This window comes from Oreochromis aureus, linkage group 22, assembly GCF_013358895.1.
Source record: "Oreochromis aureus strain Israel breed Guangdong linkage group 22, ZZ_aureus, whole genome shotgun sequence".
NCBI classification, from domain to species: Eukaryota; Metazoa; Chordata; class Actinopteri; order Cichliformes; family Cichlidae; genus Oreochromis; species Oreochromis aureus.
In genome coordinates, this window is record NC_052962.1 from 35268401 (window position 1) to 35292673 (window position 24273).

The window sequence follows — 24273 nt, forward strand, 5'->3', positions numbered from 1 at the left end:
CACTTGATAACATGTGATTTTCCACAGCCAGCTCCTCCAGAGACAAAATAAAAGAACTGCTCAGGACAGTGACCCCACACAAGTTTGAAACACCACTCACGCTTTTCGCGTAGAATATGGATGCTTGGGTTTCATTCAGACTTTGGTACATTTTTCTGACAAAGTCTGGGCTCAGCTTTGGTGCTATGATTGCTGGCATGGCTCCACTGCTGCTACCACTGACTTGGTAGTCTGGAACAATGTCCATTTCATTTTCGTCAGTGTCATGTCTGGATTGTCGTTGGGCCACACACTCTAAACGATCTACTTCAACCTCAGGTGCAAAGGTGTTCCATGCATTGATAAGTGGGCCTTGTTGTTCAATCTGTTCCAGTGCCCTTTCCATTGTTTTGCCATGGCTTTCATAACGCTTTTTGTTAAAGGTAACAATTGGCCGTACTGCAAAACCATGTTTTCGTCCACTTTTGTAGAACTGTTCGGATGTGGGATATGTTGTGTTTTTAAGGTCATCATTTGATCGATGTGGAAAATAAAGTTTTAGTAGTCTGCTATAAAACTTTTCTGGTTGTTTCTTTTCTGAGAAGCGAGGATATCTGATTATTGCAGGTTTCCCTCTTGTTCTCTTTTGAATATAACCCATGTTATTCAAAAGAGGGATGGCATTTTTTGACTCTGTTTGACGGCTGTAGAGAATCCTGTACTCTGAAGCAAATTCAGCTAAACACATTCTTTCAAACTCAGGTGTTCTGGGTCTGTTTGCATATTTTTCTGGCAATCCAGACATCCACACATTTTCATCATCTGGTGCCATGCTTTGCAACCTGCTCATCGGGAGACTCATTTTCAGGGCATCATCATCAGTCTGTATGAACACCACACTGCGTGAACACTTTTTTAGTGGCAGGCTGCACGTCCTTGCCACAGATTCCTGGGCACTGACTTCTCTGTGTTTAGCATATGCCTGCATTATCTGTTTCATTTCATCTCTTTCATTGACATTGGACGTTTTTACCTCCTGGATGACTCCATTAAGAAATTGTGTCATCTCAAATTCGGGTTTAGAGACATAAGACATTATGTACATCAGGCAGCTGTAGTCATCAATGACATATTGGATGTCCATGTTGGCATTCCAGGCCCTCAGCAGATCTGCATTGTATGCATTCACCCAGCAGTCATTAGGTTCACGCTTTAAGAGGATGACATGGCCATTGCTTAAATTGAAGGCACAATCCAAGTATTGTTCATAAGTTAATTTGCATTTGTGAAGCAGCTCAGACAAGTCTTCAAACGAGGAATTTGGGTCACAGAGCAAATCTCTCAATGGCTGGAGTTTTTCTTTGGCCTCTTTCTGTTTTTTTGCGAGAGCCATTCGTCTGTTTTTTTGCTTTTGTTTTTCATTTGTGCCTTTCTCCTTACTTGTGCTATGCTGCTTATCATTGTGATCGTCGTCATCATCTGGGCTTGGGAAAGTGATCATTGTGTGGTGGTCACGGGTAGTTTGGGGAACCCAAACCTACATGACACATTACCTTTTTACAAGATCTGGAGTGATTTCTGCTGTGGACTTGAACCTCAGACACAATTTTGTGAAGTTCAGGATCGGCATTTTGGTCAGGCATCTTACATGTTATGTACTTGTCAATAAATTTGTACACGTGGTCTTCAAGGTCGCTTCCAAATTTAGGTGCATCTTTGACCCAAACCAGTAAATGGATATGAGGGCTACCTCTGGCCTGAAACTCCACTCGATAAAAGTAATCTTCTACTTCACCGATGGGCTGTGCTGGGGACAGGATCAGTGTTGTCATTAGTGCATCGACTCTTTTCTCAAACAATCGCATCACAGTCACAGGGTTGCTTCGGAGAATTTCACACTTTGTGTTCCAGTCAAGTTGTGAAAATCCACTTGTTCACCTTGTTGAGTTTTTATGACCTCAACAACCTCAGGCCATCTCATTTCAGCAGCTGAAAATGTGAGGAAAAAAGTTGGCTTTCCTAACTGTCTGACCATAGCATGCAGATCTTTCAGTGCCTTTTCCCAATAGGCTGGAGTACCTCTCAGAGGTTTCATGAAGCGTGTTGCATCTTTGTTATTTATCAGTCTCTCCACGCCGTCTTTATTTTGAAGCATTCTGTTACAAATTCTACGTCCATCCTTGGTGATTGCCTTACCTTTGCGCAATTGGATGGACATGCTGTTTGTAGCCATGTGTGTTTCTGTTACAAACTGTGCAAAGAATAGGTAGCTTTGGTCAGTTGCAAAGCGTGTATCTGCAGAGAACAGCCGTGTATTAAAATACATGCTTGGGGACAGTTTGACTTGTCTGGCTTCATCTAATGTGTTCTGTCCAGTTGGGAACTGCACAGGAAAGGCCATGGCTTCAAGTTTAGGAATAGAGAAGAAGCCAACAGGTCTATTTCCTTGGGCAGGTGCAATGCTAAATATTCCTTCACCATATGATAAAATCTCCTGTGCTATATCTGGTGGTTGCATACAGGTGTCTAGAACAAGACCAGGGCGAAGTTCTTCCTTTTCTTTCTCCGTATCTTGTAAGGGCTCTCCATTTGACTGTTCAGGCTCCAATAGTTCATTTACATCATGACATGGCTCAAGTATTCCAGCTGTTGTATTCTCAGTGGTTCTTCTTTCTGGTACAATTTGGTTGTCGAAGTTCCTGGGCAGTGCGTCTTGAATATCTGCATCAGCAGTGTCATGTTCCGTCTCGATTATCTGATTATTTGTGGGATCAGCAAAAGTTGCGTCATCATCAATAGATACATCTTTGTATTCTGAATGCATCTCTTTTAGCTTTGATAAGCCTGCTAACACATTCTTCATGTTCACAGTGTAGAAGTGTTGGTATCCTTTGAATCTGATGTGTCTTTTCAGTTGTACCTGCAGGAGCTGGGCTTCATTGCTAGGTCTGGGAAGACAGTTTACTGTGGTTTCCACGTCTGACGGTACACAAACAACAGCCCCATGTACGGCTCTTTGCTGTCCTTTTGGTAATGCAATGATTTTGGCAAACGGGAGGATTTTAGCAATCAGTTGTCGTTCTAGTACATTTAATTGACTCAGTTCAATTGGAATGGGTACTAGTGCCAAATTGTTTGCCACTGCGATGGAAGAGATCTTTCCTCGTTGTAGGTGGCTGTCACAGTTGTAGCAAATCCACTCATGCATTCTTTGTTTTGGAAAGGTACAATTAGCTGTACATTCACTATCACAAACATGGACAAATGTTCCTGTCAAGCAGGTGTCAACAATGTGACTATTTTTAACATACTTTGATCTTTTGCAGTGTTTTACTTGATTAGGAAACAGAGTTCTGTGGCACACTGTACAGACATGGGTGGGTCCTAACTTAATTGTTTCACGGAAAGCTAATGTGGCTGCTTGCATCACACTATTCACTACAAGCTGGGGCTGTGCTTCAGACTGTGGACCCTGCTGGAATTGTGTTACTAGTCGTCTGTATTTCTTCTTTATTCTCTGTGCACACAACTTTTTATAAATGGCAAAAGATGCAGTGGTAGCCATTTTGTGTCTCTGGTACTCTGCACAGCGCTGTATATGGTGCAGTCTGAATTGTGAGTCATTATGATACCTGGCATGAATTGATTTTTTTTGTTTGTGCCTGTAGTTTGGATCCGATGCATATTTTGTTCTTATGTATCTTTTCTGTCTGCTTTGAAAGTCAGCATCCGTGTTGTACCTTTGGACCAGATATTGCTTCTGTCTGCTTTGAAAGTCAACGTCCGTGTTGTACCTTTGGACCAGATATTGCCTCTGTCTGTTTTGAAAGTCAGCATCCGTGTTGTATCTTCGGAACACATATCGTTTCTGTCTGGTTCGAAAGCTGGCATCTGTGGCATATCTTCTGATAATGTAGTGTCTCTTTTTTTGTTGAAAATGAGGATCATTTTTGTATCTCTTCACATTGCGGGCTTTTATCTTCTCTTGAATATGAGGATTTGCATAATAATCTTTGGCTGATAACAGTTTTTGTTTATGGCGATGACAGTTTTGAGCATATTGAGTTTTCACAGCCTGTAATTTTTTCATTCGAAATTCAGGAAAGCAGGCATATCGTTCCTTTTCGTGTCTTTTTTTGTTTATCTTCTTTGCCAAGTCTTCAGATGAAGATTTTTCTTTAGCTTTTACATGCTGCTTGTGACTTTTTTGAGCTTGACGAATAGCTTTCCCACGACGTTGTTTATTTAATCTGCACACATTTCTTGCTTTTTGGGGAGGTTTATCTATGACTTTATCTCTTTCATTATTGAGTTCAAGATTTTCTTGTTGTTCTGTTTGGATGTTGCTTGTTTGATCAACAGATGTTTCAAGTTGATGTTCACAAATTTGATTTGAAGCCATTTTGTCTTCTTGTGGGTTTAAAGCACTTTCTAACATTGTCATGTAGGTTTGGGCTGATTCTGGTTGAGGCACTTGCACAGTGGGATTTGTGATTTGTGGTTCATCATTTTGTGGCGATGTACCTGTTGCTCCTGGTGTTGCTTGAGTTGACTGTGCAGGCTGTTCGTTGTGAGTGCTGAGTCTTTTGAAAGACACAGGCACAAACTCATATCTTGCATACCTGCCTTGATTTTGAAAAAGGTTATGCAGGTGGGTGATCAGGTCATTCACATGAGTGAAAGTGAGCATGACTGCTGTTCCATTTGGCTGGGGTAAACCTGCTGCACTTCTTGAATGTGAATCAAATAATCCATACCTCCCAGATTTGTCACGGAAAACTGCAATGCACTGAGGCGAGACCATGAGCAAAGCATAGCTCACATCTGTTGACAGACATACAAGGCGACTAGCAAGAGGCAACCACCAATCTTTTCTTTGATAAGTTTTGTCTTCTGCTTTCAGGTATCCATACCTTATGTTGTCCATTTTCACACTGTAGACGTTTATGTCAGCATGAACTTCTTTGGGCAGGTCCTCCATGGTCAGATGATTTTGCGTATAACGCCTCTCCTGCTGAAGATGTGTTTTAATCCAACAGTAGAGTGCATCTCCTGTTCAAGCACCTTATCAAGTCGGGCTGTGTTGAACTGGTGTTCCTCATTAAGGTAGGCCAGGAATGTGAGGGCATTACATGTGCACTGATGATTTCGAGAGAACTCTGTGTACCTTTCATCACTTTGACAATGAGTTGCACTGACACACCAGAAGTGCTGAACTGCGTTGCTCTGTAGCTCCTCTGTCAGTAGTTCTTCATTTGTGTTGTGGAAAGGCTGATCAAGGAATGGTAAAGGTGACACATGTTATTGTTTAGTATTTAATGACCTTTTACAAAGGTCATACCTGTACCTATTTTAGGTTGCTGCGGGCCTTCAAACATCAACTAAATTGCAGCCTAAATACAAATATATGAAAGGAAATCCTGTTTACGTATTATTCGTAAGAGGATCTCAGATGCTCTTAAATTAGATGTAATTCATTCACTGATTTCAGATTAAACCAGATGGTTCTGTACATGTGCCATAAAAACACGTTTCATAGTTGTGTTACGTTTTGTAAAGAAATGACACAAAATTCAGTTACAGGTTAAATGTGATTGAAACAGAATACACTGACATGCATCTTGAGAAAAGATGAGTGTCACAAAATCATGTTTGTATTTATTTGCACTGCTTTTCACTGTGGATGTCAATTTATCTGAAGCTTTAAGTATAAAATGGTATAAAAGTTTTTTCAGAACAATAGATATAGAAATAGCTAAACAGACAAGACAGAAATAGCTGTTGAGATGTCTGCATTTTAGGAGTGTGATGAAAGAAATTGACAAATGTACATGTTTAGTCTAACATTTTAGTATATTTAGTACGAGTTAGCAAGCACACTTAAGGTGAAAGACTAAATATCAATCCCGGTGATTATACATAGGGTTAGGCTTACCTTTTTAGGTGGAGAATTTGATGCCATGTGGAAATCATCGGTTGCCCAGACTCGTTTTGCTGGTGGACGAGTTTCTGAACTCTGATAATACAGTTAATCAAAATTAGAAAACCTACTAACAGATTTGAAACATGAAACAGTAGCGGTTACTAAACTTACAAAGCGATAAAAAAAAATTCCAGCTGTTTGCATAACTACTAAGAAATTTGAAAGTGAGTGTAACTTTAAAAACTTTAAACAAAACTAACAGAAGCGAGACAACAAAATTCTTACTGTTTACATAAGGCAAACATGTAACCATATGTCTTTAACATTTAATGGTAATGTAACTGTCCACTATAAATCCTTAATGGAGGAATACCGTTTTAAATTTACCTTGCTGCCTGGAGGACATAAGGAGGTGGGTCTATTCTGCGTTTCCAAGGACAAGCTGGCTGGTGCTGTCTGCTAACCCAGGCAAAAAAGAATATAATGTTAAGACATTAAGAGACCTGACATTTTAATTTCACTTTACAATGCAATGCATGGCATGAACTGTTATGCCAGTTGGGTAACATTACAAGATAGAAATGGTCAACTGCATGGGTAAGTGTTATAAAAAATATATTATATGTGCTCACTACCACATCAGAATTACCTGTTCAGAGCTATATATAAAAAAACCCAAAAAAACCAAAACAAACCCTTTTGTCATATTTTCCTTTGTTTTGGATAGAAATTAGACAAAATTGAGTTAGCAAACATGCTTTAAGTTAAAGACTACATATCAACTGTGGTTATAGACACCAAAGATCAGATATATACAGACCGGTTATACACATGGGTGGTAGGGCTGCTCAATGAATCTACTTTTAATCAAAATTACAATCTGGGTTTTCAACGATCATTAAAAAGGAGTCGAGAGAATGAGTCGATTATTAGCACCTCCCTCGTGCTTTTCTCTCGCGCTGCTCCATGTGGCAAATCGACCTCACCTCTCTGCGTTTCGAACACGCGTCACAACAATTAAGAGGAGCTAACAGAGGGAAGCTCGGAAAGCTAAGCAGAAGTTATTTGGAGAGGAGAGTGACTGCCGTTGGTTGAAAAGAGGTAAAAACAAAAAAACAAAAACAAATTATTTTATGACAATCTTTAAAGCCATTATTCAATACATTGTTATTGTTAAATAAATATTGTCAAATAATGGAGATCTAGATTTCAGTGAAAATAATCGTGATTATCATTTTTGACATAATCGAGCAGCCCTATGGGTGGGCATACCTTGTAACTTCTTAATAGAGGAATATTTTTTGATATTTACCTTGGTACCTGGGGAACATAAGGAGGTGGGTCTATCCTTTGTTTCCAAAGATAACCCGGCTGGTGCCGTCTGCTAACCCAGGAAAAAGGGTATAGAAGACATTAAGTGACCTGACACATTCATTTCATTTAAATGTTCTGTATACCATGCACTGTTATGCCAGTTGTGTGACATTATAACAAAAAATCCTAAACTGCATGGGTAAGTGTTCTTAATTGTCTCAAACGTGTTTTGAAAACTGTTCAACTGTCTGTGATCACTACCATATCCTCATTACCTGGTCAGATGGAAAACTACTGACTGCCTCATCTTGGTTGTGGCCAGTGAGCATTGGGACAGCAGGATCAACCAGGTCAAGTGGTTTCCAGCGCTTCTTTTGTGCCTGGGATCTTTTATTTTTTCTCGGCATCTGGTAGAATGTCAACATAAAAACAGAATATTAATTATTGGCATTTCAAGCAATTTGTTATTTTAACCCTCTGATACATTGACAGACAAGATGACTACAAGAACAAAAAAAAAATCTCTCTTTTCTTTAAATAGACATATTGATAGTGTCACTACCCGGTCTTAAGGCTTTGTTAAGTAAAGTTCCATAACAGTTTGTATATTGTAATTGAGAAAGTGATTACCTTGAAAGTTGGGAGGCAGATTTGTTGACCACGACAGTTACTTCGTTTTGGTGTACAGTAATTGGGAAAGTAATTACCTTGCAAAGCTGGGAGGCAGTGTTGTTGCTGAGACGCTGGTCGAATGCCAGCAGCAAGCAAACCCAGATGTTCACAGTCCTACTTAACACCTCAAACTTTTCAAACAAATCTTACAAGAACATTTGGCAAGGTGATTGGCTTGCAAACTTGGGAGACAGTCTTGTTGCCCACAACAGTTTTGTTATAGAGTAATTGGAAAATTGGGTACCTTGCAAGGCTGACAGGCAGTCTCGTTGCTGGGAGGCGGTCTTGTTGCTGGGGCTCTGGCAGAATGCCACCAGCAAGCAGACTCAGATGTTCACAGTCCTACTTAACACCTTAAACTTTGCAAACAAATCTCACAGAACAATTAGCAAACTGATTGGCTTGTAACACTGAAATGTAGCCTTGTACTGTCTGGTTTAAGTTTCCTACTGAGAGACAAAGAGGAACTTCACTGTTTGGAAGGGAGTAAAAACACTGTACCATCTAATCTTAAAAGTTTTAATTACAAACAGCTCTGGAATAAAATGACATCCTAAACACACCTATCTTTTTCTAAATATCAGCTGAACACATACATAGAAAATATAAGGGGGGGCACTTACCTTGGCTGAATCAAGAGTTGAGGTATTAAAGGATGCTGTAGTTAACGCCTTATAAAGACAGACAAAGAGAAGTGTGAAACGCGACTACAACGCAGCTACTGTTTCATACGCGGTGAGAGTCGCATCTTAAAAGTTTTAATTACAAACGATACCACTGGAATAAAATCGCAGTCATTTTGTAGACATCAGCGTCAAGACACAGAAAAGCACTTTTAAAGGTCAATTTCAAAACCCGAGGAGGGACGGAACGCTCGACTTAGCTGACTATCCGCTAACTGGCTTTAGCATCGTGCGTCAACGTGCGAAACAAACAAAGAAATCGATAAAGAAACACAAAAAAAATCACTTTCAAAGCTAAATTTCAAACCAGAGACAGAGATACGCTTACCTTGTCATAGTAAATCACTTTCAAAATCAATTTCAAACCGGTCAAGACACAGAAAAGCACTTTTAAAGGTCAATTTCAAAACCCGAGGAGGGATGGAAACGCTTGCCTTTAGCATCGTGCCGAAACAAAGAAATCGATAAAGAAACACAAAAAAAAAAAATCACTTTCAAAGCTAAATTTCAAACCAGAGACAGAGATACGCTTACCTTGTCATAGTAAATCACTTTCAAAATCAATTTCAAACCAGGAGACGCTTAATATCCGCTAACTAGCCAGCAACAAAATACCACGAGACAAAGAGTGGTGTGAAACCCGACTACAATGAAGCTATTTTTGAGAGTCGCATCTTAAAAGTTTCAATTACAAACGATACCACTGGAATAAAATCGCAGTCATTTTGTAGACATCAGCGTCAAGACACAGAAAAGCACTTTTAAAGGTCAATTTCAAAACCCGAGGAGGGACGGAAACGCTCGACTTAGCTGACTATCCGCTAACTGGCTTTAGCATCGTGCCGAACGTGCCGAAACAAAGAAATCGATAAAGAAACACATAAAAAAAAAAATCACTTTCAAAGCTAAATTTCAAACCAGAGACAGAGATACGCTTACCTTGTCATAGTAAATCACTTTCAAAATCAATTTCAAACCGGTCAAGACACAGAAAAGCACTTTTAAAGGTCAATTTCAAAACCCGAGGAGGGACGGAAACGCTTGCCTTTAGCATCGTGCCGAAACAAAGAAATCGATAAAGAAACACACAAAAAAAATCACTTTCAAAGCTAAATTTCAAACCAGAGACAGAGATACCCCAGATAGCAAGGAAACATTGAAACAATGTTGAGTCAATATCAGGCGACGTCATTGAAGCAACGTTGAAGTGTGACGTTGACCCAACGTCACTCTTGCACCCATTTTTAACGTTGAAACAACGTCAGGTTTTGATGTTGAATCAATGTTGAAACCTGACATTGATTCTACGTTATATTTTCTAACACTGTTGACATTGAAACAATGTCAGATTCTGATATTGAAACACTGTTGAGCTATGGTATTGATTTTCCACCTCTTTCGCACAGTTGCTTTTTATTGAAAAAAAAAAAAACAAAAACAAAAAAGGTCAATAGACATGTATCATTTGCAAAATACTTTATTAAAAGACAAAGTTTCCTATTTACATTTCTATGTTTCACGTCACTTTTTATCATTTACTCCGGGATGGGGATGGATGATGTGCGTCCCTGCGCCGCCACCGCACGATCTGGAGCATATCTGAGCCATTTCTGGACTGCTTGAGCAAAGACCAACTCAGACATAGAGTTCGCCCCACCTGCTGCGCCAGGCCATCTAGGACAAAAATAGACACACACACAAAAAACAAAAGACAAAAAAGGGCATTAGAGCACATGAATAAGCTCTTGTTAATTGTCTTCAGCAGGGAGAAAGTATGTAAACCCCTAGGCTGATAAACATGAAAGTCACCAGGCGGAAATCAGCAAACTGCCGCATTTGATTCCCAAAGAGCTATAAGCTGAAAATGTGATATGTCTTAGCATGGTGTGTTTTTTTTTTTTTTTAAAGGATACACGTGTATCCTTTAAAAAAAAAAAAAAACATGGGGTCCTCGGGCTGTACAAAGTGTACAACCCGAGGACAAAACAAGTTAAAAACCAAAGACTCCATCTCCAGATTAACCGGACATGAAAGTCTTGTTATTAAGAAAGACAAAGTAATATAGCAAAAACCAGACATAGGAAATGTGAAACGCACCCAGCACATCAATTGATCCCTTTATTGTTCACTTTAGGCTCATAAAACTACAATAAATGTTAAAACTTACCAAATATGCATCTGCACAGCGCTGTCTCTTTAAATGCCCTTTTTGCTTTGTCTGGTCCTTGGTTTTTTTCCCTGCCCAGTTGAGTACAGAGGCCAGCTCCTTTGTAATGGCATAAACCATTACACGGCGGACTCGCACCTCCAGTGTGGTCCAGCAGCACCAATCAACGCAAAGCGTCTCACCTATAGACACATTTTATGAGATGGAATTAGCGTGTCTCATGTCTTAAATGTGTATGCAAGTGCTTGTGTGTTTACTTCATGTAATTGATGATAGAAACATGTCATTTAGTTTTCCCTAAAGCCTGATTTTCAAGTCATACAAAGAATAAACCAAAGTATTGGCAGTACAATGTATTTCTATTCCCTTTGTTGGATATTCATTTGTTAGTTCTTGTAACTGCTAAAAGTGTTTACTAGTTTTTGCCTGTCACATATATTTGTTATACCATGTAAACTGTGAAATTCCAAGATTTTCAAACTTGCCTTGTAATAGTGGCCTCACAGAGTCTCTGGAATCTACAAAAAAAAAAAAAAAAAAATCACAACAAGATGACATTCAGGAGTATAAATTGGGGATTTTTTTAGATAAGAGTACAATGACATTGTGATGCAGCTTTAAAGCTTTTTTAAAAGCATACCATCTATAGGGAAGACATCAGACTCTGCATGCTGGCGAGATCGCAAAGCTGTGTCGGTTTGTGCCGGAGTGGCGAAAGGTGCCGGAAGCTGGGTGGGGCATTATGATGGTTGCTATCAGTGGTCTGGGGGGCAGACTGTGGAGTGATGAGGGCTGTTTAGAAAAAGATAATTTTTTAAGTATTTAAGAATACAGACAACTTGTCAGAAAAGTTTCCTCGTGTCAGACACAGATATGTACACAGACACTAGTCAGTATTTTATTACCTGGTATTTTCACTCGAGGGGCCTGGGGAAACCGTTTTTTTGTAGGCTGCTCATCCTCTGAGTCCATATATGTGTACAGGGGATTTGGTCTAAAGAAAAGAAATTAAAAACGGTCTTAAGTAATTGTAAATATGCTTTTGGCATATTGTTTCCTAAAGTTAGTTTGATTTCTAACAACACACACAGGAAACAGAGACATGCAAGAAGGTACAGTATACAATGAATTTTTGAAGTGCACAAGTGTACACGGCTTTGCATTTTTAAAAGTTTACAAACTTCCACTTTTTGGACTATATTATGTGGTGATATTGCAGTATGCAAGCACCACAGATATGTATAAAAGACAAGATCATAAATTCTTAACAATCAAAGATATGTTTGTGAATAAAAAGGTTTTACTTGTGCTTTCTTTTAAGCCTGGTCTGGGTTTCTTCTTCGGACTGAAGGTCAGACGTATCACAGCGTTCACGTGGATATCTCTGACGACTGCGTTCTGCTTCGTGAAATGTGCCTGGAAATACAAACACAACGTACGGCCAGACATACATTACGTGTGGACAAAAGGTGCAAACGCATAGAAAAATCAGCGGTTTCAAAAATACGCTGGTACATGTGGACGTAGCCTTATTCATTATACAAGGCACAAACGGAAAGTCATGTACGCGTGCAACATACAGTCACGTGGGCATGCTGCGTGAGCATTCAAACTGAGTCTAAAGTTTTCGTGTGCGAATTGAAGCGAGTGCTCTCCAATCATCAAAAGTAACAAAGTCATTGAACACGTTTATACAGTTAACTTTACGTTTATCAATCATATATCACAGATTTAGAATTTTTTGTAGTACTAAGCAACTACAGAGCGAAAGTCTGGGTCAAGCGCCTTTGTTCCAAGAACAAAGGAAACCTCGAAGCGTTAAAGCTAGCTTTGTAAGGGAATATAACGAAGAAATTATGAAACGAAAATCTTTTCTTTCTTGATATACTTTGTTCGCAGTGCAATTTATTTGTTGACGGATTGCAAGAAGTAGACACAATTTCGGACGTAAATAACAGTAAAAAAAAACTCGTTAATGTACAACATTAACGAGTTTTTTACTGTTATTCAAATGTAAACATGGAAATAACGAGTAGGAAAAAAAAATCATTCATTCTTACCTTATACTAATCGTGGTGCAGGCCAGCGCAGTGCATGAACTGATGCCTTCTCCGGTCAATTTCGCTGAGAGTAAATCAAATGTCCCGCTCTACTGTAGAAGACAATGAATACCTGGGGGGATGTACCAATGTGAGAGGGGTGCTGCGGAATAGTCCAAGTGATCGCTGCTTTAATTTCCCGGTCAACTATACATAAATTGCACGTGAGACACGATTTTTTAAAGCTGGTGAACTAGACCAAGTCATTGATAACAAATGAACAATAAATCTACTTTCTCTGGTACTTTATACCCGATCAGTTGCAATGCAATTTAATGCTCAACTACAAATCGATGGTTTTGATGGTGACCGGAGCCGAATGATCGTCAACTATAAATAGAGCGTTTTCTCGACGTTGTTGTTGTCACCTGGTCGACTATAAATAGATCAAATATCAATGACAAAAAACAACGGTGAATCAACATCGTTACAACGTCTCTATAGTAAGACCGTCGGTTTACCACAGTATTTCAATGTTGTTACAACATTGGCATTTCAACCCCGACCATATACGACGGTTCGGATGAAAAATCAACATAGATTCAATGTCGTCTTGCTATCTGGGACGCTTACCTTGTCATAGTAAATCACTTTCAAAATCAATTTCAAACCAGGAGACGCTTAATATCCGCTAACTAGCCAGCAACAAAATACCACGAGACAAAGAGTGGTGTGAAACCCGACTACAATGAAGCTATTTTTTGAGAGTCGCATCTTAAAAGTTTCAATTACAAACGATACCACTGGAATAAAATCGCAGTCATTTTGTAGACATCAGCGTCAAGACACAGAAAAGCACTTTTAAAGGTCAATTTCAAAACCCGAGGAGGGACGGAAACGCTCGACTTAGCTGACTATCCGCTAACTGGCTTTAGCATCGTGCCGAACGTGCCGAAACAAAGAAATCGATAAAGAAACACATAAAAAAAAATCACTTTCAAAGCTAAATTTCAAACCAGAGACAGAGATACGCTTACCTTGTCATAGTAAATCACTTTCAAAATCAATTTCAAACCGGTCAAGACACAGAAAAGCACTTTTAAAGGTCAATTTCAAAACCCGAGGAGGGACGGAAACGCTTGCCTTTAGCATCGTGCCGAAACAAAGAAATCGATAAAGAAACACACAAAAAAAATCACTTTCAAAGCTAAATTTCAAACCAGAGACAGAGATACGCTTACCTTGTCATAGTAAATCACTTTCAAAATCAATTTCAAACCGGGAGACGCTTAATATCCGCTAACTAGCCAGCAACAAAATACCACGAGACAAAGAGTGGTGTGAAACCCGACTACAATGAAGCTATTTTTTGAGAGTCGCATCTTAAAAGTTTCAATTACAAACGATACCACTGGAATAAAATCGCAGTCATTTTGTAGACATCAGCGTCAAGACACAGAAAAGCACTTTTAAAGGTCAATTTCAAAACCCGAGGAGGGACGGAAACGCTCGACTTAGCTGACTATCCGCTAACTGGCTTTAGCATCGTGCCGAACGTGCCGAAACAAAGAAATCGATAAAGAAGCACATAAAAAAAATCACTTTCAAAGCTAAATTTCAAACCAGAGACAGAGAGATACACTTACCTTGTAAAAGCTTACGGTGTGTCTTAACAAACACTTCAGAAAATCACTGTAAGTTCAAGTCCAAAGCGGAGGAGGGGGGAAAGACGCGTTACCGGTTAAACGATAGCCACGTTGTCTTAGAAAATCACGTCTACGGTCAATTTCAAAGCGGAGGAGGGGCGAAGAGACGCGCGCCATTGATAGTGTCGTCATTGCGTAGTGTCGTCATACGCTAGCGGTGCTAGCGGCGCTAGCTAGCTAGCTAGCCGGCTATCAGCAACACGTAAGAGAATTGTCGCTAATATGGGATGTCTTGATAAAACGAGCAGATATTTGAAGTTTACACACCTACATTCTCGCCTGAAAATATCTTAAAAGTTTATTTTGTGACCTAGAAACACGAGTAAAAGACATATAAAACGAAGTGGTGTCCGCCATTGTTTAACTCGGCAGAGGGGTGCTATGAATTATGGGATATGGAGTTTTGTAACAAGCCTACAGATTTTCAGCCGTACTACTCCCGGTATACCACTAGAGAGAGCCAACCCACCACAAATAAAGTCTGTTTCTATGGAAATTGGCCTAAATTTGCACTAAAATCTAAATATTTCAAAAACTATAAAAGTTATAAATACCAAAAGTGTATACCATACTAGTCCAGCTCCAGCCGCACAAAATGATCTAACATATGTAACCCTATTGTCAAAACTGTTAGGCAGAGGAGCGCGGGAAAATTTTCACAAAAATATTAATATTTAAAAAACTATAATAGTCATAAACACCAAAAGTCATAGCACACCATTCCTGATCCAGCCGCACAAAATGAGGTAACATATATGAAGCTTGTCTCAAAACTGCGGGGCGAGATTCGCTGCAAAATTTCAGGCGGAAACTGAAGAATAATAATAATAATAATAAATCCGAGGAATAGTAATATGTGTGCCTCTTGTCATAGGCACACATAATAATAAATCCGACGAATAGTAATATGTGTGCCTCTTGTCATAGGCACACATAATAAATCCGACGAATAGTAATATGTGTGCCTCTTGGCATAGGCACACATAATAATAAATCCGACGAATAGTAATATGTGTGCCTCTTGTCATAGGCACACATAATAATAATAATAAGAATAATAAATCCGAGGAATAGTAATATGTGTGCCTCTTGGCATAGGCACACATAATAATAATAATAATAAATCCGACGAATAGTAATATGTGTGCCTCTTGTCATAGGCACACATAATAATAAATCCGACGAATAGTAATATGTGTGCCTCTTTCCATAGGCACACATAATAATAATAATAAGAATAATAAATCCGACGAATAGTAATATGTGTGCCTCTTGGCATAGGCACACATAAAAAGAGTTATCTCTGGTGATCTTCTGTTCCTACCTGTATGTGTTGTAATGCCTGCTGAAACCACACAACACTCAAACAGGGACTTGGATCAATCTGATGATGAAGTTTATGAACTAATCAAACACTTCATGATAATGATGAGAATCAAAACGTTAAAGCACATTTGTGGGGACTAATGATGTAAATGGATCAACGCTAATTTAATATTTAGTCTGAATGAATTTTAGAGGAGAAATGTTACTTCCCAAATTATCTTTGATACAATATAGGAAAACAAACGAACAAAAAAACAGCAAAATGAACTTTCAATTCTTTAGTTTAAGCCATGACATGGATTAATTTACTTGATGTGAAATGTGAAATATTTGGCCCATAATAGAGACAGCATTTTTTCCCGGGGGCGCTCCACTGTGTGCTCTTGTTTTACTGAGTTTACTCAGTTTTAATGTGCATGAGTTACTGGAGTTACTGGTGCTGAGGTTATTTGTGTTCTTTTATCTCCGTTTCCTTTTGAGCACTGTCAAAAACTTCAAATGTTCAAAATAGGTTACAAGGAGGGAGTTAGCACAAGACGTTTACGTAAATATAAAATAATTTATTAAACGTAACCGAACCAAGACACAAAGATCACCAGTAGTTTGATGTCAGATGGAGTGAAAAACAGAGACTCAGCAGCTTATATGGAAATTTTTCTTGTCAAAATGCAAAGATTTTAATGCAATGCAATGCAAAAATGCAACAAGTACATTTTTGCACGACTTCTGTTTGAGGACTTCTCCTCTGGTTTTAATAAGGTGCAGCCTCATATTCTGATGGAGGGACTTGCCTCTGATTTTAAACTCCCAGACCAGCTCCTGATGCTGATTTTAAACTTTCATACTGAAAGAGTTCAGCAGCTCCTCGTTAACAGACAAATGAAATGTGTAGAGCTGTGGTTCACCTCAGGGCTGTTGCTGGGTCTACACTCGCAGGCCCCGCTGGTTCAGATACTTATTCCCGTGAAGAAAGCAAGACAAACAGCTCAACCGGTTTTATCTTGCAGTGCAAGGGAAGCCTGGTCGGAACCAGGCTCTTGGAGCTGAACGCTCCTCACCTGTTTCCCAGCCAACTTCGACCCCAGCCTCCACTCGCAGTCCTTTTATTCAAATGACACAACCCCCCATTTTAAACACATAAGTGGTGTGTCATAACAGTTAAAGTATTGTGTGTGTGTGTATGCATGTGTGAGCACGTGTGTGTGTGTGTGTTAGTATTAGAGATGGCACGATACCACTTTTTTATGTCCGATACCGATACCGATATCATAAATTTGGATATCTGCCGATTCCGATATGAATCCGATATAGTGTGTTTTTTAATCAATAAAACTGTTTTGTTAATATCTTGCTGCTTTTTGTATAAGTTCATACTCAAGTTAAACAAAAAAAACACTAAAGCTATTCTGTTATACCTGTATGCAAAAAATACACTGCACCCAAAATATTTCATAGTTCAGCAACACTGATCAATCTAATAAACTTAAACCTGCTCCATCCTCCCTATTCTGGTATTTTAAAGAGTAAGCAACATAACCAATAGGGGTGTAAAACTCCCAGCAAAAAAAAATAAAATAAGGAACCACCCACCCCCCACCTCATGATGCTTAATTGATGTAATCAACTTTAATTTGATGCAGTGTGAAAAAAAATGCCCAGAAATAAATTATTTTTCAAGAATAATTAAATAGATTCAACATCTTTCTTCAACAGAATTGCAGACTGCACAGATCGTACCTTCCCAAAGGAAAAAGTACTATAGCTTACTAGGGTATATTAGACTTAACAGTTACTATATACAGTAATGGACTTCTATACATTTTACATCAGATTAAAACTTTGGGTGTAAGATTCGGATAATTATTTATTAAAAGCGAGACATTTTAAATGAGAATAAGAAAGAAAAGTATTACTTTGTGCCCCCCTTTTCCCTGTTCATGCCCTATCGGCCCCCCTGGCTAAACTTTGCTAGAACCGCCCCTGCACAGTTACCAGCCGCCAGAAAAGGATCCTGGTGTAGAAAGTAATATTAAATACATTCTAACAACAGATTATCAAGCTTAAATGTGCTGCTGTTGTTCAGCCGCTGGTTTCCTCTTTCTGGTGCAAAGTGGGCAATAAACAAACAAGAGAGACGGACTCGCGACAGAAAAGCCGATCAGCTGATCATTGATCAGTTTCATGATTGAAGTAGCAGCAGGAGGGAGAGAGAGAGGCAGTCGCTCCATATATCGGTTGTTAAGCTTAACGCGGGAATGCTTTACAAACATTCACAGATGAACTTACACACTTGCTTTACTTCTCTCTGGGATAACTTCCTCGGAGATGAAATGCTGGTTTGGTGGCAAGGCTACAAATACACACAGCCGCTCTATCACGTGACGCATACTGCTGCGATGTGCTACGGTTATGAGCCGAGTTACGCCATGTCGCAAGTTTTGTGAGGTGCTTTTTTGATATTTATTGGATCGAATTACATTTTTTATTTCTCTCCGATATCCGATCCAGTAATTTATGTCAGTATCGGACCGATACCGATACGTAATATCAGATCGGTCCATCTCTAGTTAGTATGCGAGTGAGTCTGTGTGTATCCATGTGAGCGTGTGTATGTGTGTGTGTGACTTCCTGCTGATCACAAAGGGTCATCTCCCCTCACCCTGTATATGGCTTAATTTTAATGGTTCATCATATACAAACACCAGTGAAACCTTAAAGGCAGGAAGTAAACATCCTCACCAAATAAGAAAACAGAACCTTCACATAGGATGTGCCTGCAGTTAAACACTATAGACAACGGCCTCCCGTACCTAGATGTAGGGAGGAGGACAGAAACAGAAGAATGTCTTTGATCATACAGTTTAAGGCAAGCTTCAAAAATGTAAGTACAACAATGACAACTATTATCAAAATCAACCTAACAGCTGTGTTCTGTCACCACTTCTTTTTATTATGTACACTGACAGCTGCAGGACTTCTTATGAGAACTAAGAATGAAGTCAGTGTTATTCATGGGTTGGTTGTCCAGATTGTGCAGTGTTACAAATATTTTGGCAAAATCTTTGAACAGTGAACAGAGTCCATCGTAAAACGGGATTAACAGAGAATAAATAATTGTTCAGAAGGTTGAACTCTTTTAATGTTAATAAGAAAATTTATATGATTCTTATTGTGCATTTATAGAAAGCCTTTTAACATTTCTTTAACTGCTGGTTCAGTATTTTATTTTTAAATACCTGCTTCAAAACCACGGAGGTCAGGCAGAGAGATTTGTGTTCAGTTTGGAAATGAAGGAAAAAAACATTATTATCCATCCTGAACGTGTTTTGTTATCTGAGTTCAGGAAGTTGTTCTCAGGTCACCGTTACCTTGTACCTCAGTGTAGAACGAACAGAAACTTCAAATCCTTCATTCCCTCAGCTGTTAGATTCCTGAACGCTGACAGGATTCGTTTAGATGAATGTTTCTGTGATTGTTCACTTTGAGACATTTACCTTAAATATTCTGTTTCAAGGATTCAAGGAGCTTTATTTGTCATTCGCATCACATGTTAACATGAGGTGGAACAAACTTATGTACACACGGTCTGGACTGAAAAGAAACAAAAAAAAAATGAAGAAACAGAAATTTGTATTTTTTATTTTATTTTTTAAGTTATAAATAAATAGTTGGGTTTTTTTGTTTTGTTTTTTTTAAAAAACAGAAATGACAAGTAATAAAACAATACAATTAATAATCCAATAACTAGAGTGCAACAACCTGAGTACCGGTATGGAGTATGGGTATAAATCTAGGTGTAAATAAATACTTCAGCAGCAAAGGGCATGATGACCAGCATTGATAAAGTAACAGTGTCAATAAGTATCAGTAGTGGTTAAGGTGCTACAATAACAGTTGTGTATTGAGAAGTCTCACAGCTTCTGAAATGAAGCTGTTTCTCAGTCTGGTGGTTTTGCATTAAATGCTCCTCAGCCTCCTGCCTGAGGGGACAAAGAGTGTGTGTACTGGGAGAGTGGGGTCCTTCGTGATACATTTGGCCCTTTTTCTGCATCTGGAGGTGTATATGTCTGTGACGGTTGGGAGGCTGCCTCCGACAACTCTCTGTGCATTTTTTTTAAATTATTACTCATGATATAACATTGTCCAGACATGGCTGGTAAGGACATGAGGAGGAAACATCAGGAGATGTGTGAGGCTACAACAAGCAGTGGATCCCTCAGCAGCTGGATTACAAAGTGGAGAGTGATAGATGAGATGAGGGGATGTAAGGAGGGAGAGAGGCAAAGAGTGATTCACAGGCAGAGCCGAGTTTATTTCTCACAGTTTTTTGTTGCCTTATGGTTCCAAGCGCTGTCACCAATCTTTGCATTTTGTTATTATCTCATGACACTTGTTTAATCAGGTACCATCTCTGTGCTGTTTACATTCTACAGTCTCAGATCAGCACAGCCCTGCCCTCCAGCACCATCAGCAGCAGGAGCAGCAGAAACCCCTCAACAGCAACATTGTAACCATCAGTTAAAACATAGGCTATGTTTGCTTTGCCTTGTTGCCCATATTAGATTCTTGATGAATGTGTGTTGTTGTTATTCAACCTGGTTCAATGTGCCCCTTTTTAACTTTGAGCACCTGCCCCTTTAAACATCTCTGCACGGCGCTGTGCAGGTATCAGGCTGTTTTTCTCCATAGTGGACAGAAATTACTTTTTGGAGTGGCACCAAATTTGATGCAGAGCAGCTGATTGCTCTGTAAATAGTTTGAAATGTTTATTTAAAAAAACACCTTGGCTGCATTTTTAGGTAAACAGCTGCAAAAAGCTTTGTTGTTTGCTTAACTCAGTAATTTTTTTGAAGAAGTAACTATATAATTAATTGCCCAAAATTGGTCATTATGTACTGTATTTTGCAGACAGAGAGTTACAGGACTCTCTCCCAGACCACAGACTAATACAAGTCCACTTTATAAAAAAAAAGAAAGTTGTGTTTTTAGAATTGGAGTTCAAGTTATTTTTACTTCCAATAGTGTTAACATACTGCACAGGTCATGAACAATTAACTAAAGCAGTTAATTAAAAGTCTAAGGAGCTTGGAAAGAAAAGCGTCTGGACTTCTTTAAGTTGCTTGAAGACGTTTCACCTCTCATCCGAGAAGCTTCTTCAATTCTAAGGTTAAATGGTGGGGAGTCCCAGTTTTAACCCTTGGATGCACAACCTACCAATACCTACACTCTTCCACGAGTGAGGTCAAAAATGACCCCAAATAGAAACAATGCATTTTGCTATAAACTCGGTTGTTATTCTTCAAAATCTTTAAAAAGAAGAGTTGTAACATTCTAATATTTGAGGTATTCCTCATAAAACATGTTTGTGACATGAGGCCCTTTGCATTTTTATTTATTTTTTCATTCATTTTAAGAAATTGCAGTTTTTGTATCACTTGTATCACTTTTGTATGCTTGCTCTGCATATACTGCAGAAGCTGGGTCTTCCCTCTGAAAGGCACAAGTTGTTCATCCACTGTAACACAATCACTGAGGATGAATTTCTGCCTGCAGTTGACCAGGAACAGGCCCCATATTTAGCGGAAAGCTGCCATGTGGTTTGTTTTCAGTTGGTAGGCTCTGGTCCTCTTGTCATCAAAGTGCAAGAAACGGCGATTATCTTTAAATCTTTGAATTGACATAATGGCCTTGTACAATGGGTTATGCAGAGGACTCCCAAAAAACACACTGACTGGTACATCCCAGTTCTTCTCACTTCCTGCAAGAATGGTCAGTCAAATGAAGGCCAGGAGCTCATGTTCGATTACATTTTTCCACTAGACTCAATATCCATTTCCTCTTCAGAGGACTCATCAGAGGACTCCTCTGTATCTGACTGGCCTTGTTCAGTGGGGGGGGGGGGACAATAGTCTGGGTCCTCTATATCTGAGATGTCAGATTCTGAGTCAGTGCCTCTGATGGGCTCTTCATCCCATCCGTCCTGGATCATTTGTAGGGCAAGGTCCACACGGATCCTAGCTGGCCTCATAGCAGCCATGCTACTTTAAATATTAAAAAAAAACATCAGAAAGGACAATGTTTGAAATGCACAGGAAACTATAAACAGGGCTGCCCATAAATGGTCCGCAGGTGCGCATTTGCTCTCAAAATAAAAGACGCGTACCAGATAAGAAGTTGGAACGCTCGCTTGCGTACATTAGATGCTCTGGAGGAGGACAGACATTTGTTCAGAACTCTTAAAGATGTTGAAGAAGCAAGCTCCGTAAGAAATTACTTTGGTGTTCCTCCACCGCAAAAGAAGCTCGTATTCTCTGAATTTCCGGGAATACTTTTATTGTGACAGCGAATGCACACCTGCGGACCACTTATGTGCAGCCCTGACTATAAATCATGTATGTTATTGTGTAAAAATTAATTCTTGATCCATCAGAAGTGTAAGTGGGTCAGTCAGAGTCGCTAAGAATGAAAGTTTCATAGAAGATTCCATAGGAACTGCTTGGGGTCATTTTTGACCCCACGTGTGCATCTAAGGGTTAAACCCAGTGGGACTGTCCCCTCAAAGAGGGACAAAAGGACCCCTGATGATAATCTACCTAATCACATGAGCCAAGGTGGGCAAACGGGTGTGGGTCAAAATCAGCCAGGGTTTTGAGTGAGCTCATTGTGAAACCTGGCCCCACCCTATCATGTGATTTCCTGAGGTCAGATGGCCCAGGATGTGAGTGGGCGTTAAGGTGTCTGAGAAGGGAATTCAAAACTGGATTATAGATGGCAGACAGTTGGTGTCGTAAACCACCGGCTGTCTTCAATGATGGTCGCTCACGTCTATGTTGTGCCATGTGTTTATGAAGTGGCTGTTTGGTCTCTCCAATGTAGAGGTCCGGGCATTCCTCACTGCACTGTACAGCATACACCACATTGTTAAGTTTGTGTTTTGGAGTTTTGTCTTTTGGGTGAACCAGTTTCTGTCTGAGTGTGTTCCTGGGTCTGAAATGCACCGGGATGTCGTGCTTGGAGAAAACCCTCCTGAGTTTTTCTGATACACCGGCTACATAGGGGATGACAACGTTGTTGCGTCTGTCTTTCTTATCCTCCCTAGTCAGAGAACCTCTGCAGGAAACACTGGGTGGAGTTGTGGGAGAAGTCTGCAGTGTAGATGGTGAAGAGGAACAGTGCCAGAACCGTTCCCTGTGGGGCCCCCATACTGCAGACGACCCTGTCCGACACACAGCCCTGTGTTCTCACATACTGTGGTCGGTCATTGAGGTAGTCCAGAATCCATGTAGTGAGGTGATGGTCCACTCCTGTGTTCTCCAGCTTGTGCTTCAGGACCGTGAGAAGAATGGTTTTAAAGGCACTGGAGAAATCAAAGAACATGATTCTCACAGTGCTCCCAGCGGTCTCCAGGTGAGAGAGGGAACGATGTAGGAGTGTGTGTGTGTGTGTGTGTGTCTGTGTGTGTGTGTCTGTGTGATCCTCTACCTAGTCACATGAGGATCACAAGGGGGTCCTTTGTCCCTCTTTGGGTGGATACTCCCACGGGGTTTCTTCACCATTTGACCCTAGAACTGAAGAAGCTTCTCGGATGAGAGGTGAAACGTTTTCAAGCCACTTACAAATGTCCAGACGCTTTTCTCTCCAAGCTCCTTAGACTACGATGACCTGGATGACTGAGAACCTTCACAGACTCTTTGATTTTTATTGTTTTTCATTTGTTTCACTGGTGTTCAGAAATTAGTGATTTTTGTACTTTTTTAAAAACTATTGTAAATGTTGTTAATAGTTTTTTTTTTTTTTACTAATTTAAATACAAAGGAATATCTTGTTTTAGTTTAAACTTTTAATATTTATGGTCTCTTTTTTTTCCTGATATCAGAGCACGCAGAGAAGCAGATGCTCCGAGGCAAACGCACACTAATATACACACAGGAGGAAGACACAGCTGATTCTAATTAGGCGAGACTGGGAGGAGGTGAACCATAGAACCAAAAATACTAGACAAAACACAAGGGAGGAACAGAAAACACTAAACAATGGGAACATTTACAAATAACACAAAAATAAACAAACCACAGAACATTAATAAACATAAAGACAGAGTCCACAGACTCCAGACCATGACAGTATGTACATTTTAATAATTTTTACATTACAGACAGTTTTTTCTATTTTTTTTTTTTTTTACAATGCATTCTTTTTTGACTATTAATTAATTTGTTTATTTATTTATTCTTTATCTACGGTCATTTGTTTCCAAGAAACATGCATTGTTTTTCACTTATCTAGTGTTTGTCTGATATAGAATCAGATTTTTCTTTTCTGTTTCTATAATATTTAAACAGCTTATGGTGTACATTGGATACTGTCACAGTCCGGGTTAGCTGCTGGAAAATTCCACTGAGTCCATGTTCTCCTGTTCCTCTCCTGGGGCGGAGCTGTCATCACCTCACCTGGAGATAATCAT

General features: G+C 39.5%; 1 long non-coding RNA gene and 1 gene segment (V, D, J or C); one reads left to right on the plus strand and one right to left on the minus strand.

Moving 5' to 3' along the window:
* The window catches only part of LOC120435842, a 114194-nt gene that overhangs the window by 80643 nt on the left and 9278 nt on the right, over positions 1–24273 (plus strand).
* Positions 11247–11702, minus strand: LOC120435847. Its single transcript, XR_005609968.1, has 3 exons — positions 11644–11702; positions 11379–11530; positions 11247–11256 (listed from the first exon to the last, which is right to left on the minus strand). It is a non-coding gene; the product is annotated as an uncharacterized LOC120435847 (long non-coding RNA).